Source organism: Bos taurus, chromosome 19 (genome assembly GCF_002263795.3).
Source record: "Bos taurus isolate L1 Dominette 01449 registration number 42190680 breed Hereford chromosome 19, ARS-UCD2.0, whole genome shotgun sequence".
Lineage (NCBI taxonomy): Eukaryota > Metazoa > Chordata > Mammalia > Artiodactyla > Bovidae > Bos > Bos taurus.
In genome coordinates this window covers 8,070,175-8,078,210 of record NC_037346.1, presented here as the reverse complement: position 1 = coordinate 8,078,210, position 8,036 = coordinate 8,070,175, and the positions used below count along the sequence as shown (strand labels likewise).

At 46.0% G+C, this 8,036-nt stretch overlaps 1 non-coding gene across 1 annotated transcript; it reads left to right on the top strand.

Moving 5' to 3' along the window:
• Nucleotides 1-5,593: 5,593 nt before the first annotated feature.
• Nucleotides 5,594-5,667, top strand: TRNAG-UCC (transfer RNA glycine (anticodon UCC)). Its single transcript has one exon. It is a non-coding gene; the product is annotated as a tRNA-Gly (tRNA).
• Nucleotides 5,668-8,036: the final 2,369 nt, after the last annotated feature.

Sequence of the window (8,036 nt, the reverse complement as noted above, 5' to 3'; positions counted from 1 at the left end):
CCTCTTCTGGTGGATGCCGGGAGCGCCTGCCCGCACCTCTGCATCCCAGTTCCCTCTGCCGGCGGAGGGAAGAGAAGCTCGCTCCCCGCTCGGAGCCCAGGTGGTAGAGTTCAAGGCCCCGCTCTCAGATTCTGAGACCCAAGTCCCACAGCTCTAGGTGTTTCCTGAAGATGAAACCAAGACTCACCGCTGTAGCCCACTCTGCAATTTCTACAACTACCAATTAGCTAACTCCAAGTGGCTGAAAAACTAGTGAACGAAGGGGAAGGAGAAGGGAGCGCCCTGTTATTGCTGAAGGGGGGTATTGGAGCAAGTGGAAATCAGCCGGTCTATGCAGCCAAACATGATACTACACACACACAGAGGCAGAGGAAAGAAAAGATAATAGATGCGAGGACAGTAGAGGCCAGACTGCAGGGCAAACTGCTGAGTAAGACGCTCATGCTAAAAATAACATCGCTGGGAGAGGACATAAGAAATAAAAGTGTGGCTGGGCCCATGGGTGGCAGGAGCGAGAGGCTCTGAGTATAAAGCCCCAGAATTAGAGCAAGATGGAGAAGGACTAGAATCTGAGAGGAGGGATGGACCTAAGAATTATCTGAAGCAAACCCAAAAGTGAATTTCACCACCATCCTCTCACTTTTGCGGACACCTGAAGTTCCCTCCGTGGTGGCTGGACACGCCTCTGGGTTCTGAACTGGCCCCCAAGGCCTGGCGCCCACTCAGCAGGTCCCACTAGAGAAAGGAAGGCAAGACCCGGTTCGGCATCTTCTTGTCTGGGTCATAGATAATCATGAGCATTCCAAAAATCAGTTGCCCGCGTGGCTGATGGGGAGGCCTGGCTTGACAGAAGGCATTCATGAGGAAGACCTCGGGGGGTTAGCTGATCACAAGCTTGATGCAGTCCTACAGTGCAAGGAGGCTGTTGAGAAGCCTAATGCAATCTTCGACTCTATTAATAGAACAGCAGAGTGTGAGGAGGGAAGCAATGATCCCAGAGCATGCTGCTGGTTCAGGCCACATGCAGTTTTATGCTCAGTCCTGCAGGCTATATTTTAAAAGAGGCACTGGCAAATTCAAGCCTGTTTGGAAGAGCATGAAAAGGATTGGACGCCGGTGTTTAGACAGCATCAGGATTAACTTGACAGTCCTTTTATGACTGGCAATATCAGCACAATGATTGCCCTGAAGATGCAGAAGCTAGTGGCTAGCACCAGGAATCTGTTTTCAATGTCTATATAGACTCCCTGAGATTTGAGTGGGGGTGCCCTCTCAGTATAATGGGAATGATATAATGGGAATCTACCTGCAAGGGTAGTCTGAAGGCTAGTCTGCCCAGTTGGACTGGTGTGTCTAGAGCATCTACCAACTGCCAGCTCTGTGCCAGGCCCCAGGGCATCAAGAGGAGCTTGAAATCTAGTTGGGAAGATGGGCCCATAAACAGGTACTTTGCACAGAGCGTGACTGATGATGAAAGATACATGCATGGATTTGATATGAGATGCAATTCATTTCTTATAGGGGAAGAGTGATCGGAGAGAAACAGAGTCTGTGGCATATGTTTGTGCAAGTGTGAAAGGAGGAAAAGGGATCCCTGGCAATCAGGACAGAGAGACTGTTAGTGAGGAAAGATTAGAGGAAAGATTAGAACCAGCTCAGTGACAGAAAAAACAATCGAAGGAGCTCAACCATGTCAGATGCCATCAAAAAGTCCAGGAGGAGGGGGAGGAAGGCTCCAGACCAACCCCTAGATGTGAAGATGAGGGGTTCCCCCTTAGTGGTCAAGAAGCATGTTCCTGGGAAATGATGCAGGCAGAGACAGATTTCATTCAGGGAGTTTGAGGAAGGGTGCGTTTATTGGACACCTACTAACAGCTAAACAACAGCATGATGCTATGCGTTATCAAAGTTCCAAAAGCACTGGGAGTTCACTTCAATACTGGTTGGTTACTGTATGAACTGATGGATTTGGTGAGACCAGCAGATGGGAGTTTCAGTGGCCAGTTGGTTGGCCTGGGATGATGTTTCTTACGCTAACTGTGCCAGGAGGAAAAAGAATGGTCTTGGTGTGCTCCGGAGATGGTCAGCCCATGCACGCCTTCCTCATTTCCTCGTCTCTCAGGAAGTTTCTTTTCCTAGAAGTGCTCAGAAAGGCGATCCCTGACCAGATATCTCTCATGTTTGCTTCCCTTTTGTTATTGACCAGGGAAATTAATAGTACTCTTTTTTTTTTTTTTACCCCGCTCACATTCTCGATCCAAGGCATGTTTTTTTTTTCTTCATCAGTGTGTTTGTGTTTGGTTGATTAGTTATTCATGTATAATGTACAATGACAAGAGCTGTGTTACAAGAAATGATTGTGGCGAGTGCAGGCGTACAAGCTCCGGGGCTGGCTTCCTTTTTGTGGGGGTGGGTGGCAAGCAGGTTAGTCAGGCATTTGGATCATTTGCAAATGGTTGAAATTCTCCTCTTACCAAACTGGTGACTGAGGGGAAAATAAGGGGAATTAAAGTAAATGAGTGTTTGCTGCTCATCCCCACAGTCTCCTCGAGCATTCATGAGTTCCTCCTGAATCCCAGCATCTGTCCCAGGCAATCACTCAAGCCACTTGACTTCTGTAGACTTGAGTCACTCCATCTGTCTCATACCCAACATATCTTCTGTATGTTGCCATCCTTCATAGGTTAAATTTTTGCAAAGAGAATCCAATTCATAGACTGGTTCTTCCTCTCACTTGCCCCACAGGCCTTCCCAGTACGTGGTTCCCTCACTGTAGCCAGAGAGGTCTTTACAAATCAGATCACTCACTTGTACTTCTCACGTGTCCTCAACCCCTTTGTACTTCGTCATTCAGTCATGTCTGACTCTTTGTGACCCCGTGGACTGTAGCCCGCCAGGCTCCTCTGTCCATGGGGATTCTCCAGGCAAGAACACTGGAGCGGGTTGCCATTTCTTTTTCCAGGCGATCCTCCTGACCGAGGGGTCGAGCCCAGGTCTCTTGCATTGCAGGCAGATTCTTTACCACTGAGCAACCAGGGAAGCTCAACCTCTTTGGTGTAGCCTAAAAAGCCCTACCTAATCTGATCTTGGCTTGCTTTTCCAACCTATCTCATGCCCCTGTCTCCTACCACCTCTCAAATGAAATGAATGAATTTCCCTCCTCGGGCCTTTTACATGTGCTGTTCCTTCTCCCCATACTATATGGATATCTCCTTATTACTTTTCAAGTCTTAGTTCAAATACCATCTCCCTGAACATACCTTTTCTGAGCAACCTCTCTTAAGTTGCCTCCCCACCCACTGATTCCTAGTTCATTGCCTTAAATTTCCTACTGGGAGCTCAGCTGAGGGGCTCAATTACCCTCTTTGGGGTTTTTGCATGTGGTACATGGTCTTCCTAATAGCGTGGAAGCAGGATATAAGAGGGAGGAAGCAGAAACACCAAAATCTAAACTATTCTGCACCTATCCCCAAATAATTTTCTAGCTCATTTTAGCTTTTTATTGGCATTTCTCACTCTCTGAAATTGCTGGGTTATTTTGTTTCCTTGCTAATTGCCTGCTCTCTTGCTCGATCTACAAGGATGCAAAATCCACAAGATTAGAAATCTTTCCTGTGTTCATTCACATGCCAAGCAAAAAGGACATTCATTCAGTAAACATTCATCGAATAAGTGAATTTTCAATATTTAGAAATAAAAACAAGATGGGCATGAAATGCAATGAATCATACAAGCACATGTGCACAAAAAAGTCAGGCTGCAGAGAACTTTTCAGGAGAACTACAACCTGAAGGGTAAAGAGCACAGCATGAAGTGAGTCAGAGATAAACGGGAGCCCGCTGGCAGCCCGTCTGCGCCCTGCTGTTCAGCACTGTCACAGAGTTGGGCAGGGGAAGGGGTGATGGGCCCAGAGACCCGGGACACAGAGCACCCTAGAGGTGAGCAGGATCGACAAAGAGCTGGCCCTTAAGGGGGAAGTAGGCTGCACCCAGACCTCACAGGCCCCCCACGGGATGATGTCAGTAATGATGCTTTGAAGTCCTAGGGCTGGTATGGGAGGGCTCAAGTTGCTTTACTTGAGCCTGAGCTTGCAGAGGAAGGTGGTCTTCATTTATTTCAATTCAAACCAGCACGTACTATGGGAAAAACACGCAGTGGATGATGGAGACACTAGAGGCCTGGGATAGGTGCCCAAGCTGGGAACAGCCAGTAGTGCAAAGATGGCTCCTAAATGGGGCCGAGGAGCTAAGTGTCAGGGGCAGGAAGCCAGCAGCCCCAAAGTTACAGACAAGGGAGAGTCTAAAGGCTTCCCAGAGGAGCCACTGCAGGAGGTGAATGACAAGGAGGGCCCTCCCGAGTCAGGGAGGCCAGGGTACGTTTGGAGACCTCTAGAAGCTCCCTGAGACTAGAGGAGGGTAAGACCTGCAGGTAAGTGCAGGAAGAACAATTTACTACCCCCAAATTCCAGTAACCAATCCCTGAAGCCAGTAGCTGGAGTCCTGGGCAGAGAGCAAAGGAAACATGGTGTTCCAAGTAGAAGACGGGAGACAGCTTTACTGGAAGAAAGGTAATGCATGCTGTGCAGCAAGCCTGCAGGTGGCAATGCCGTGGGGAAAGATGAGGCCAAAAAGGTGCCCAGAGTGTGCTGTGATTTGAACAAAATAATAAATGACCATTGGGAGGTATGTGTATGGGGGGGAAGAGGGTAATTATAAAAGCAGTAAAAACACTTTTGTATTTGGACTCGGAGAAACTGATTTTGAAATTAATGTTGGCTACACTCATGTTCATAGCAACGTTATTTACGATCACCGAAAGGTGGAAGCAACCCAGTGTCCATTCATACACTGGGTTGAGTGGATAAACTAAATATGGTCCATACATGCAATAGAAAACTGTTCACTTATAATGAGGAATGAAAACGTAATCCATGCTACAATGTGGATGAACCTTGAAAACATTATACTAAATGAAGTAAGCCAGACACAAAAGGACATATACGATATGATTCCATTTCTGGGAGATGCTTAGAATAGTCAATTCATAGAAAAAGTAAACCAGTGGTTTCTACGGTCTGGGAGGAGGTGGGAACAGGAGTTACGGTTTAATGGGTACAGAGTTTCAGTTGGAGATGATTGAAAATAAGTTCCGGATGAATGGATAAAGTTGTGGCATTTATACAATGGAATATTATCCAGCCACAAAAAAGAAAGAAAGGGTGCCACTTGCAGCAACGTGGATGGACCTAGGGATTATCGTATTTAGTGAAGGAAGTCAGATTGTGTGTGTGTGTGTGTATGTGTGCGCGCGCACATGCGCGCACACGCGCGCACACGTGCACTCAGTTGCTCAGTCGTGTCTGACTCTTTGTGGCTCCACGGACTGTGTCCCACCAGGCTTCTCTGCCTGTGGAATTTTCCAGGCAAAATTACTGGAGTGGAATGCCACTTCTTATTCCAGGGGATCTTCCCGATCCACATCTCTTGCATCTCCTGCATTGGCAGGCGGATTCTTTATGACTAGCATCAATTGGGAAGCCCCATCATGTGATATCATCTAAATGTGGAATCTAAAAAAAATGATACAGGGGAATTCCCTGGTGGTCCAGTGGTTAGGACTCTGCACTTCCATTGCAGGGGACATGGGTTCGATTCCTGATCCAGGAAATAAGATCCTGTAAACCACTCACAGACTATGTGGATAACAATAAACTGGAAAATTCTGAAAGAGATGGGAATACCAGACCACCTGACCTGCCTCTTGAGAAACCTATATGCAGGTCAGGAAGCAACAGTTAGAACTGGACATGGAACAACAGACTAGTTCCAAATAGGAAAAGGAGTACGTCAAGGCTGTATATTGTCACCCTGCTTATTTAACTTCTATGCAGAGTACATCATTAGAAACGCTGGGCTGGAAGAAGCACAAGCTGGAATCAAGATTGCGGGGAGAAATATAAATAACCTCAGATATGCAGATGACACCACCGGTATGGCAGAAAGTGAAGAGGAACTAAAAAGCCGCTTGATGAAAGTGAAAGAGGAGAGTGAAAAAGTTGGCTTAAAGCTCAACATTCAGAAAACGAAGATCATGGCATCTGGTCCCATCACTTCATGGGAAAGAGATGGGGAAACAGTGGAAACAGTGTCAGACTTTATTTTTCAGGGCTCCAAAATCACTGCAGATGGTGATTGCAGCCATGAAATTAAAAGACGCTTACTCCTTGGAAGGAAACTTATGACCAACCTAGATAGCATATTGAAAAGCAGAGATATTACTTTGCCAACAAAGGTCCATCTAGTCAAGGCTATGGTTTTTCCAGTGGTCATGTATGGATGTGAGAGTTGGACTGTGAAGAAACCTGAGCGCCTAAGAATTGATGCTTTTGAACTGTGGTGTTGGAGAAGACTCTTGAGAGTCCCTTGGACTGCAAGGAGATCCAACCAGTCCATCCTAAAGGAGATCAGTCCTGGGTGTTCTTTGGAAGGAATGATGCTGAAGCTGAAACTCCAGTACTTTGGCCACCTCATGTGAAGAGTTGACTCACTGGAAAAGACTCTGATGCTGGGAGGGGTTGGGGGCAGGAGGAGAAGGGGACGACAGAGGATGAGATGGCTGGATGGCATCACTGACTCAATGGACGTGAGTCTGGGTGAACTCCAGGAGTTGGTGATGGACAGGGAGGCCTGGTGTGCTGTGATTCATGGGGTCGCAAAGAGTCGGACATGACTGAGCGACTGAACTGAACTGAACTGAAACCACTCAGTGTGGCCAAACACACATGCAAATAATTTAAAAAATTAAAAAATGATACAAATGAACTTATTTACAGAACAGAAATAGATTCACAGACACGGAAAACAAACATAGTTACCAAAGAGGAAAGGGGAGAGGGATAAATTAGGAGTTTTGGAGCAAAATATACACACTAGTACATATATAAAACAGATAACTAGCAAGGACCTCGTGTATAGCACAGGGAACTATAGTCAATATCTTGTAATAACCTGAACTGAAAAAGAATCTAAAAAAAGAATATATATATGTATGTATAACTAAATCACTTTGCTCTACACCTGAAACTAACATAACATTGTAAATCAACTATAAAAAGTGAAAGTCACTCAGTTGTGTCTGACTCTTTGTGACCCCAAGGACTATACAGTCCATGGAATTCTCCAGGTAAGAATACTGGCGTGGGTAGCCTTTCCCTTCTCCAGGGGATCTTCCCAAGCCCGGAGATCAAACCCAGGTCTCCCACATTGCAGGCAGATTCTTTACCAGCTGAGCCACCAAGGAAGCCCATCAACTATATTCCGACAAAACTGTTTTAAAGTTGTGGAAATGGATATTGGTGATGGTAGCACAATAATGTGAATGCACCTGGTATCACTGAATGGTACACTTCAAAAAGATTAAACAGTAATTTTTATGCAGTGTATAATTTACCACAATTTTTAAAATTACTGTGAAGAAATAAGCAAGTCAGGAGTTTGTAGGGTAGTTCTGAGAAAGGAGAGTAATGACAAGATGAAACCCTACCAGATATTAACACCAGTTACAAAACCTCAGAAATTAGAAGTGTGGTGCTGGAGCTTGGTTACACAGACAAGGAAACACATAGAAAATCCAGAAATAGACTGACATCATTCAAGGCTTTGGTGTGTGGGAAAGATGGCATCTGGAAACAGCGGGGAAACAGGGCTGAGACTAACTGGAGCCATCAGGGGGAAAATGCAGTTGGATCCTTACCTCGTACTTACAGCAGGAAGACTTCTGATCAGAGAAGTCTCAACTGTGACCACAGTACCACACAGCTACTAGAAGGGACCAGGGGAGAATTCTTTTTTAACCTCAGAGGGCGAGCATGTACTAGCTGTGACTTGGAGTCAGTCCTTTAGCCTTCCTGTGCCTATTCCATGGGGCTGTTTTGAGCACTGTGAGAATTAGTACCTGAGAAAGTGCTTAAAACAATGTCTGGTGCACACAACAGATTCAATCAGTGACTACCACACCATCACCACCATCACCCTCAT